General features: G+C 40.4%; 1 long non-coding RNA gene across 1 annotated transcript; it reads left to right on the forward strand.

Annotated features, from left to right (window-relative positions):
• The first annotated feature begins 651 nt into the window (after nt 1-651).
• LOC144364953 (uncharacterized) lies at nt 652-12,328 on the forward strand. Its single transcript, XR_013423116.1, has 2 exons — nt 652-1,273; nt 11,394-12,328. It is a non-coding gene; the product is annotated as an uncharacterized LOC144364953 (long non-coding RNA).
• The last annotated feature ends 270 nt before the right edge of the window (nt 12,329-12,598 follow it).

The raw sequence follows: 12,598 nt of genomic DNA on the forward strand, positions 1-12,598 counted from the left end.
AAGAAGATCCACACTGTAAATTCAAACCCAAAATATATTTGCACCCACAATAGATTTAACACCAAGTAATAAGAATGAGATCTGAGAAAAGAAAGAAGCCTTAGTATTCTAAGGCTATTATAAAATACTATAGAATAGGTGGTTTAACTACAGAACTTTTTCTGTCACAGTTTTTAACCCAGAAAATAAAAGGAGAAGAATAAATCCTAACTAATTCTGTTAGGTCAGCATAACTCTAATACCAAAACCAGAAAAAGACATTGCAGGAAAAGAATACTACAGACTAACTTTTCTTATGAATATAGATGGAAAATCCTCAACAAAATATTAGTAATGGAACTCAACAATGTATTAAAAGAACATGACCAAATGGAATTTGTCCCAGGTTTACAATGCTAGTTCAACATTTTGAAAAATCAAAGTATTTCATCAGTTCAAAGAGATACAGAAGAAAAAGAAAACACAATTATTTCACTATATGCCAATAAGGTACTTGTCAAAATTCTTTTTTAGTACTAGAGATTTAACTCAGGGCACTCAACCACTGAGCCACATCCTCATACTTATTTTTTTTTTATTTAAAGGCTCATTCACACTGAGTTGCTTACCACCTTGTGATTGCTGAGGATGGCTTTGAACTTGGGATCTGACAGGAGAGTTACAGGAGAGTTTGAAATAAACAAAGGACAGGAGAGTTTGAAGTAAACATGTTGTGATGAAGAAAGGTGCCTAAGCTAGAAAATGTGTGAAATAGATAAGGATAAAAGGTAAACATGTTTTGAGGTATTTTAGCACAAAACAAGTGTGATTTTCTAAGATAAGCAAAGATGTAAACAAGATGTGATGTAATAGAGACGATCTGTTAAGATAGGATAAGAAATAGAAATTATGGAATAAACATGTTTTTGGTTTAAAGTATTGTAAACAACTATACTATTTAAAGGCCAGGAAGGCTGAGCTCTTTGGCCAGTTCAGACTCACTATGTGTGGGTCAACATCGAGCGAACTGAGTCCCACCAGCCTCTGTTCCTGTGCCTCGTGTGATGTGATGTGATGGAGTGAATAAACCGGGCATTCGAAAAGGCATCTCGCGTGTGGCGGCTTCTTCTTTCAAGACACGGATCGTCGGCTGGGAGAGGTTACCTGGGGCAGGGGCAGCCGTGACTTCAGGACCACCCGGGAGCGGTCGGAGGACCTCGCCGCCGTCCTTTGCTCGTGTCAGCTGGCGTAGTCGGCAGGATACGATCGGGAGAGTGCACAAGGAAAGAGAGGGGTAAGTGCCTTCCCCAAAACGCACCTTCACAATCCGACCTCCGTTTGTGGCCCGAAGTGACCGTGAGAGTCCGGCACCCGGGAACCCAGCGGAATGAGGAGGGGAGCGCACCCGCTTAATCCTTCACGGTGACGGCGGACCCCATGTGAATGGGCTGGTGTAAAGAAAGGATCGGAATTTGGGCTCGACTTAAGTGGGAGGAGCATTTGGGGAAACTCCTGAACCATATAGAAACGTATAGCTGGATCCAGTGGAATTGGTCTTTATATAAAATAAGAATATACTTCAGCATAGTAAAATGGGCATACGAGATACAATAGCAAAGCTGAAACGGTGCACTCTACAAAGAAAAAATTCAGAAAACAGTGACAGTGAGCTAGAAGCTCAGTCGGCCTGGCGACCACTAGAGAGGATAGTTCAGGCGAAAATGCCTGAGTTCCAAAAAGGAACCACCGTGGAAATAGCCCTAAGCAATCCACAGACAGTGAAACCAATAATAGAAAGGGCCAATAAACGTGAAATCCCGGGAATCTTATGTAAGATCATTAATGACGTAGACGAGGACAGACTTAAAGGAAAACGCCTGGTTCAGGAAGCGCTTAAGAAATGCAAAAATCCTTTCCTACAAGATATCATAGATAATGAGCCATGTTATAAGTCAGAGCCTGTATCAATTATTAAGGCTTCCACGCCCAGCAGGGGACGCCCTGACGGGTTGGAACAAATAGTAGAGACTAGAGATATGACCAGACCAGAAATGTTACAATTGAGACAGGATTTCTCACAGAAAGGATCAACTGATGGAGAATTTTTATATAATGTGTGGTCGAAAGGAGGAGAAAGCCTCAGACTCTCGGGGCGAGAAATGCAATTAGTAAATATTCAGATAGACCACCCCGGAGTGATGGAGGCGATGCAAAGAATGATTGAAGAAGAGCCATTAGAAGTAAAAACATTATTTAATTGGATAGCTAGCGCATGGAGAGAAGGAATTCCCCAATTAGATCTAGGGGCTTTCGAAGGCAAGGTCCAGTGGAAAACCCCAACGGAAGGTATAAGGATGGTAAAAAAAACTGGGAGTTTTCTGCAAAGTTTATGATGAGAATCAAGGACCGCCACTACGGTGTAGATTAAACCCAATGCTCAGACGAATAATAGTAAAGGGGGCACCGGAACAGCATCGGGTACTCCTTTCCACGATGCTAGCAGGAGCCACAGACCTTTGGGATGTGGTGGAATTTTTAAAACAGCATAGAGAATTGCAGATCGAAAATAAAATGTCTTTTGAAGCTACCCTGACGTACATGAGAAAAAACTCTTGGGGAGTCACGCCTGGCCAGCGTCGGCTCCCCTTCAGAGGGCCATTCCAGGAACAGCAGCGTCAGGGGAGGAGAGATTATCGCAATTTAAAGCCAGGTCAAAAATGGCAAGGACAGAAATTTACAAACTTAAAAATACGGGGTCCAGACAGCAACCCCCGGGGACAATCAGAAAACCAGATAGGAGGGGTAAATTACAACCGAAGATACACAGAAACCCGATACCAAGCCCCTCAAAGCGCACGAAGGTGGCCGGCGAAAAATCGCCTCGGCGACCCGCGTTTCAATACAGTGCGTTTTGGAATGCAGACTCGAGACCATTCATTCAGCTAACTTTTATTATAGATGGACAAACATGTTCAGACTCGTTTCTGGTGGATACTGGAAGTGAGGTAACTATTATAAGAAATGATTTTGTAAATAGAAAAATAGAAGGAGAGAATGTAAATGTTCAGGGAGTGTCCGGGCATATCCAAACCATGAAGAGATGTAGAGTACAACTGCTGGTTTATGATAAGGAAATGGAAGTGTCAGTCTTGGTGGGTGGAGTACCACACTCAGTGTTAGGGATAGACGAGATAAGAATGCTATTTGGAGAATTGTTGCCTATCAAGAGAATTAAGCATTGTTATGCAGGCAGCATTCCAGAGGTGATAATTGAGCCCGTAAAGCTGCCACGAATACCACACTGTTTTACAAAACAATACCCCATAAAGGGAGGTCATGAGGAAATATCAGAGGCCATTAAGGACTTGTTGAATAAGGGAATAATAGAAAAAACTCAGTCTTTTCATTATAATAGCCCAGTGTGGCCAATAAAAAAGCCAAACGGGAAGTGGAGACTCACAGTAGACTATAGAAATGTAAATAAGTTAACTCCTACCATGCCGGGTTCTTTGCCTGACATTGACAGTATCTATAGGGAAATTAGAAACTTTTCGCCCACATGCTTCTGTGCTATAGATCTAAGCGACATGTTTTTCGCAGTACCTCTTCATAAGGAGGTACTGGAACTCAGTACAATACCAGTTCACAAGAGTGCCACAAGGATATAAAAATAGTCCAATCATAGCACATAACGCTTTACAACTTTCATTAGGAGGATTACAATTACCAAGAGACACTAAAATATGGACGTATGTTGACGATATTTTATTAGCTGGCAGAAATACAGAGACCCTAACTACTGCCAAAGATATGCTAATAAAGACCCTAGTGGAAGCAGGGTGGAGCATAAACCCAGAGAAGATTCAAGGACCGAGCGCCTCTGTAAAATATCTAGGCATCGTATGGAACGCTAATGGTCCGACAGTGCCACCTACCGTCATAAACAAGATAGAAAACCTAGCATCACCTAAAAACAAAGCCATGGCACAACAAGCAATAGGAATTTTAGGATATTGGAGACTACACATTCCATATCTACAAGTATTATTGGCACCAATATATAAAATAATAAGGAAAGCATCAGATTTTGTATGGACGGATGCACAAGAAACTGCATTTCGTCAGGCAATTGAATATATAAAAACATTTTCCCAATTGTATGTGCCACAGCCAGGAGAAATAATTATTTTAGACATTGTATTTGCCAATGGTTTTGGTAACTGGGGCATTTATACAAAGAGTCACGGGCAGACAAAACCAGTTGGATTTTACTCCAAACGTTTCCCATATGCAGAAAATAAGTATTCTTTCTTTGAAAAAACTGTTTGGACAGCTTATTGTGCTTTTCAGTCTCTAGGGTTTAATATATCCAATAGACAGGTGATGATAAGATGCCCAATGCCTATATTAGATTGGGCTAAGATGCCAGATAATGCATTAACAGGGCTACCAATTGAAGGGAAAGTAATGCAATGGAAATGGTATATAAATAATCTAGCCCAAGATACCTCAATGATGGGAAGTTCAAAAATTACAAAATTAACTGAAAGTGTAAACGCCCAGCCTATGATGCCTGTTCCAGTCCCAATAGTGGAACCGAAAGTAACACCTATTGGAAAATGGGGAGCATCCGAGACACATGCTAATGCCTGGTTTACGGATGGCTCCAGTGCAGTGATAGGAAAGAAAACAAAATGGAAAGCAGTTGCATTTAGGCCCCGTGATGGTAAAATTCTATCTAAAGAAGGTTCAGATGATTCTGCTCAATTGGCTGAACTCTTAGCAGTCCGCCTCGCGGTGGAAGAATCCATAAAGGAGGGAGTAAAATATGTACATATATTTTCAGATTCATGGGCAGTGTGTAATGGTATTGCAATTTGGTCAGCAAAGTGGAAATTAACTGACTTTACAATAAATGGTAAAGATGTATGGGGAAAAGATACATGGAAATGGTTAGCAGAAGCTCCAATCCAAATCCTGATCACTCACGTGGACGCCCATACAGGACGCCAGGATAGTATTTCTAAGAATAATGATATCGCTGATAAATTAAGCAAAATTCCAATACGAGTAAATGCCATTAAATTGAGAAATCCAAACCCATGGGAGGTAGATAAAGCCTCTGATACAAAACTAACTTTAAAACGTAAACCTAATTGGCATGTGGTCAAACCACCAATGGAATCTGATATCACATTGGATGAAATTAAACAAATCCATGCAAATCTTGGACACATTGGAACACATGGTCTGTACCAATGGTTCAATTCTAGAAATATTAAGACAACCTGGAATAAATGTAAACAAGCTATCACTGGCTGTGAAAAATGTGCAGCCAGTGGGAGCAGATTTAGACGTAATCCACCAAGCACAAGAACGGCCCCAGCAGGATTTAACCAATTGGTGCAGATTGATTATATTGGGCCATTGAGAAATGGAAAATATGTATGTAATATGGTGGATTGCAGCACAGGCCTTGGAATGGCTTACGGATGTACAAAAGCAAACCAAACGTCCACCATAAATTGTGTATGGTTGTGCCTTGTTATCTGGCTACTTTCATTGTAATGAGTGGCAAAAACATAAGAACAACACATGTATAGGATCCATAGGAGAGGAAAAACTGAAAAATGTTATGAGATGTGTTATACTTAATTATACAGTGTGTTTTTGGTAGACATCTTAACATGATAACTATGCTGCTTCAACGCTGGACATTGTTTTTTGCTATTATTTGTGTAACAACAGACAACACTGCTAGCACTGATAGTGATGCTAGCAGCAGTAATGATGCTGATGTTGGCACTACTACCACCACTACCATCTCTACTACTACTAAACCTACTGATACAACTGCTGCATGGAAATGGATTGAGTCACAAAGTTTGTCAAAAAGTCAATGGTCATATAAGCGATGGGTAGAAGAATACCTACAGTTTCCACAATCTATGAAAGAGGTAAACAATGGCACTGTAATACCACAATACTGGAGATCAAGAAAGTTTCTGCAGAATCTAACAGCAATTCAATACTTATACTATCACAAATATGCATTTTGCACCCACTTTAACAGACATTATGCACCGACATCTTGTACATCATTTTACGAATGGAATACTACAGGCATCTATTCACCTTTATTCAGGACTGTGTCAGAAGGTGGATACACGAATGCATATGAAACTAACCCGTTGCGATGCCATCTGATGGATGCCATTCTGGACCAATGGGCACAGAAACCACATTTTGTGTATCATTTCCGGAAAATGAAAGAAAGTACGTGGATAACACAATACAATGCTACAGCAGCCTTGCTGAATAGACCTGCAGAAGAAATATATGTTATGGAACCAGATGATGACAGCGATCTCTTCACTTGCAAAAAAGCTACAGATATCAGCATACCTGCATTACCGTTCCAAGCGTGGGCAAGTAACCAACAAAATGATTATCACGCATTTGATTATGACTACGAAGAAGATGAAGCCTCTCATTCCTCTTTCGACTCCTACGAGATAGAAGACGACAGGAAAACTACCCGCACTGATGACAGCGCAATTGATGATGACACAACAACAACTATCAAGACAACAACTATGGGAATAGACCTCCTACCCTACGATGAGTCCCAAGAAGTGCTTAACAAATGGTATGATCATCCAAGACATCTGCAAGGAGCAAGACCAGTCAAAAGATGGCCAGAAGCTCTAAAGAAACCATATGGAGCCTATTGTCCAAAAGAATTACAGGACTATTTGGACTTGATGAGTTCTGAAGATCATAAGATGACAATCTGGTTAGATGACTTGCAAAACAAAACTTTGGGATACACAGACTTTGTAACATGCGTTGCAGACTTTCCAAACCTTCCGATATTTGGTGCATTTGACATCCTGTCTACATATCGCTCAGATGTACATATCTCCAACACATCATTTATACCAGTGGAAGATTGGTGGAAAGTGCTGACTTTAGGAACAGAAACATGGAGATCACCAGTGGTATTGACTGACCCAATTCCACAGCCATTTACGCATAATATGGCACGACGGACGTATACACCACCAAGTAAGCTTAAAAATATAGGTTATGTGTGTGTTCGCAGTATTTTTGGAGAAATGCAAAATAGGTCAACTGGTGTTGCATTTATAGGACGCGTATGTTTTCCTTATGACCTAGGACTGATAAAGTTTTGCAAATACAGGTATTGGTATAAGGTAGCAGGACAAGTAATGGACACAATGTCCTATCCGCAAATAGTACCATGCATGTTCCTGCATCCTTCCAGACTAGATCCTACGTGGCAGACACCACTTTTTCCCATGTTCCACCATGAAGGATGGATCTTATATCATAACATAACCAGACGATATGCATTCAAGAATACAGTAGAGGAATGGGACACAACAGAAATAAACGAAGGTGTATGCCATGAACGACATTCCGACGTCTGTAACAATCAGTTTGTAACCTTTAATCAATCATTCTGGACTAATAATAGAATCCTGAACAGAACACAAAATCCCATGTGGAACTGGACATGGTGTTACAATTTTTCAAAGGAGAACTGCATACCAGAAGAAGATCATACTGTTTTACTTAATGCAACACATATACATCTAATAAGAAATAAAACACATGAAGCGTTTGACTCACCATGGCAACCAGTTTTAGTAATCACACCAACAGACATACATAAAGGAATAAAATGGAACGTGTCATTCCTACAAGTAGACTATTCATTCAACGGATCAGCATTGGCAGAAAATGGAAAGCCATATTCAGACTTATCATATAAATTTTATGATCACTTTATGTCATCTTTAATACCTGTGTTTAACATATCTAACTCAACAATTAGAGACACACTACATAATATCAGTATACCTATGATGGCCAAGAAGAGAATCTACAACGACACAAAAGGAGTGCCTATAGCATTAGAAAGATCCAACTGCAGATGGTTCCCATCCAATATCGCCATAATACATGGAGTTCACAGATCCATTGAAGATAATGTGTCAGTATATGACATCCCAATGGATGCAGTCAATACTTCCCATATAACAACGTATTGGGAATCTACGGTGAGACACACATTGAAACCAAAGGCAACAGCATTAACATACAAATATCCAAAAATAGACGAAGTAACATTATTAACAAAGAAGAATGTAATGGATGATGATGTAGAATCAGAAGATGGATGTCCAAGTACACAATTATGGGACACTAAGATCCGGTATCACGTAGAAGCTGCAGACAACAAGACTTTGAGATGGTGGATGACGGCAGGCATGGACTTTTCCAAATGGAAAAACGTAATACATACAGGAAAACTGCCATACTATTGGTATATGCTACTACCAGCATTAGAAGATGACAATTCCTGGTGGATGTATGACATTGTGTCTCATGATGTCTTACGAAATACAACGGACATTTATGACAGTTATGCAGGAAATCATAAAATATATGCCTATAAGATGACAATGAAAGACTGCAGAGTGACACCCGAATCGCTCAAACCATGTTTAATATACAGAGGAGGATTCAACGAAACCAGGGGGTGGGTGACAGCCCACTACCCTAGAAGTGTCTTGTTCCCGCCAAAAGCAAAAATGACAACCACTGAAGCCCCAGCATATCTACCACTTCTAAGACAACCACTGAGATTCCTGGTGCACCCCGCGATCCAACCAGTGAGACTACGGCTCTCACTTGGACAAGCATTCAGGGATACCGAAGTATGCGGCTCAGAAAAATGGCAATATGTACTGCCAGATTTATTTTACAGCATAGCACGAAATGCCGCAGGACGACGTCCGTTACAGCTAGCAGCAGTAGGTGCTTTCATCGCTGGAGCTGCTCTTGGAGCATTGATCGCCGGTGCAATGACAGAAGAACTCAGAGTTGAAATTAGTGCATTAAAGAGCTTACAAGGTAAACAAGCATCAGTGATTGCAGGCATATCGAAAAATTTACACTCTGCATCAATACTAATTGATAGAATTAATATAGAACAAGCAATGCTAAAGAAACAAATTGATATCCTCAATACAGTGGTACAAACGACAAATGAAATGTTTGAATCAAGGTTGAAACATCTAGAAGCAAACCAAGAATGTGCTCATATAGCAGCAATGTTAGAGGCATCATTAGAAGATTTACGAGTTTTGTTCCAAACAGGTATAGGTATGGAAACAGCAACTTCTTTCACAGTATTAGACCCAACACAAGACTCGCATTGTGATATGGGAGATTGTGTGATTCATCTATGGCAGATATCTACAACATCAGCGGTTATTGGATATCCAACAAAACCAGTACCACGTAAAGTCGGAGATACATGGTTATTACCATACGAAACTTTTTATTGGCTAACATGGAACGATACATCATTCTATGTCTCTGCAGATGCAACCTACAGTTTGGGTAAATCAACAATGATTGCTTTCAACTTAGTATCAGACGAACCCTTAACATCGGACGTAACAATCTCTATGCCACAAAGCACCTTGATGGACCTAGGTAACTACAGATTGCTGACATGTCATCCCATGGACTATATGGTAAGAAGATGGCAAAACATCACTTATAATGAAACTCTACCATTGAAAGCAGGATGCCATATACATTATAACACTATGATGATTGAACACATGAACGCAACTCGTAAACAACATCCATTCCGACGAATTAACTCCACAGACCCAGATTACACCAATAGACTATTGTCAGACGTCATCTTTATCTCCAATCACACATTTGGTCTACACGTATTTGTACCACCTCCTCCAGAATCTCAACTATATGAGGAAGCAAAGAAAGCAGTGGAAACCCTAAACAAACAGTTTGCAGAACACGGTAAAATCATAGAAGCTGTTCATAACCAAACTACGAAGATGATACAGCAGTTTCAAGGTGAAACACATAAGGTTAAAGTATTGGTAGACTCAGGATATTTAATACCACGTGACTTTAAGTATACTTATGACTGCTCTGTGATGGGATTTTTCAGGAAGTTAGTTCATGCAGATTTTACGTGTATAATGAGATGGAATCCTTTTCATTGGTTTAAAGAAATTCTTTTCTATGGATGTTTATTTTTCCTTTTAGTAATATTAGTTAAGATTTGTTTGGCAGTGAATAAGAGAACTACTCGAAAGACAGTTGTAAAGCTTGATAAACAAATGTTTTACAGGAACCATGAACAAGCATAGGAAACGCAGAAGAGAGTCTGCGCGTCGTACACGAAACGCAGAACGGAATGAGATTTTGCACTATGCAAGTTGTGAGCTATGCTTGAGTTTTCATGTACGTAACTTTTTCTGGTATGGTGCATTAAAATGTTATGATGAGGACACGCTATCTTTGTTGCTCCACTTGGTGAATACTTGGGCACCAAGCCATTGTGTTCTACATATAGAGATACAAGACAAGATACCTCGAGTTCCGTCAATCATCGAGTTTATACGCCATGTATGGACTCATCAATGGTACATGATGATACATCGAAGAGAAGTGTCCAAATACGAAAGATACCCAGAACATAATAAGTTTTTGATGGGAATATTCACGGAATGTATGAGAACGGCACATCGAGAACAGAATGTACGAGGATGGCCATGGGCATGGTATATTAATAGTATCATTATTTTCAGGCAGGATGATGACGCCATATCCTCGACAATGTCTTTGTGTCGACCAGGAGCAATCTGTAATAGAGCACCATTCAATCCACTAGATTTGCAAACGCTTTGCTGGAGACAAATTATTCTTCCTTACTTTGTACACATGTGGAACTATACGCTTAGACACGCGGACTTACCGAAACTATATCAAGAATATGTAGGAAAAAATTTTCTTGATACAGATTTATTTTGATGTGTACTTTTGGTTGAAAAATCAGTAAAAATAATAGCCATGTCTGTTGAGAATAGTTATTGGTCCTGCAAAAAGGTGGCAATTGAATAATAATGTCCTAATTATAAGTGAGCTGATCTTGTGGTACCCAGTGACGGGCAACTTCCACGCTTGTACTGCAACCTAAAACAGGGGAAGGGGCCTCCCCAAAACGGGTAAGTAGTACAAGGGCAGTGGACGACCTAAGACAGGGGCTACTTGATTCCCTTTGCATGCAACCAATATAGAAAGACAGGAGACTTGAACACAAGTTTCCAGAAGGGTAATACTTATCCCTGGCCCCGAGGGCCCGATTTCGCCCAATTTATTGTGTTGCATGAACAAAGTGGCCAGCTCATTCGGACATGACACAAAATTTCTCTTTTAAAAATCCGCACCTAAAAAAAGATATCTCACAATGTGCATGGACCCTTTCTATTCCCAACAATGACGAACATTTCAACAAATGTTTTAATTCTTTAATTTGTGCTGTATCTACTTGTTGATAGGTGTTTTTACAACAACGTGTCTATGGATCGGATAGTAATAGAAAGAATCTTGGGTCGCCGAAAGAAAAACCAACTATGGAGACATGCTTGGAATTTGACCAAAACACCTCCGAGTACTCCGGTACCACTAGTTCCACTCTACGAAGAGACAGAAATAACGGGACCCCTGAGAGTATGCCACGGAGCAGTAATACTTTTGAAGAACATAACTGATGGACAATTGCGACACATGTTGGAAAACTATCCTAGCATTGTACCTTACCCTGTGTGCTGTGAAATTTGGAATTCTTTAGTTCAATATCTCCCGCTGTGTATTGTAGGATTTTGCACCTCTACAGGATGCAATCATTGTATGTTACAGTGATAGTTCTTGGACACCTTTGCAGGATAGCGGTGTCATTGGCTGTTTAACATGCAGTGGTATACAGCCACCGCCTGATGGATAGTCATTGATACCTTCACCCCTTTTATTGGTCTCGGTATCAAGGGGGTGGAATGACAGGAGAGTTACAGGAGAGTTTGAAATAAACAAAGGACAGGAGAGTTTGAAGTAAACATGTTGTGATGAAGAAAGGTGCCTAAGCTAGAAAATGTGTGAAATAGATAAGGATAAAAGGTAAACATGTTTTGAGGTATTTTAGCACAAAACAAGTGTGATTTTCTAAGATAAGCAAAGATGTAAACAAGATGTGATGTAATAGAGACGATCTGTTAAGATAGGATAAGAAATAGAAATTATGGAATAAACATGTTTTTGGTTTAAAGTATTGTAAACAACTATAGTATTTAAAGGCCAGGAAGGCTGAGCTCTTTGGCCAGTTCAGACTCACTATGTGTGGGTCAACATCGAGCGAACTGAGTCCCACCAGCCTCTGTTCCTGTGCCTCGTGTGATGTGATGTGATGGAGTGAATAAACCGGGCATTCGAAAAGGCATCTCGCGTGTGGCGGCTTCTTCTTTCAAGACACGGATCGTCGGCCGGGAGAGGTTACCTGGGGCAGGGGCAGCCGTGACTTCAGGACCACCCGGGAGCGGTCGGAGGACCTCGCCGCCGTCCTTTGCTCGTGTCAGGATCCTTCTGCCTTAGCCTCCCAAGATACTTGGATTACAGGTGTGAACCACCATGTCCACTGGATATCCATACTGGATAACAAACAAACTCTCAGGCAACAAAAACAGAGTGGGAAGTTCTTCAAATTGATAAA

This window comes from Ictidomys tridecemlineatus, chromosome 6, assembly GCF_052094955.1.
Source record: "Ictidomys tridecemlineatus isolate mIctTri1 chromosome 6, mIctTri1.hap1, whole genome shotgun sequence".
Lineage (NCBI taxonomy): Eukaryota > Metazoa > Chordata > Mammalia > Rodentia > Sciuridae > Ictidomys > Ictidomys tridecemlineatus.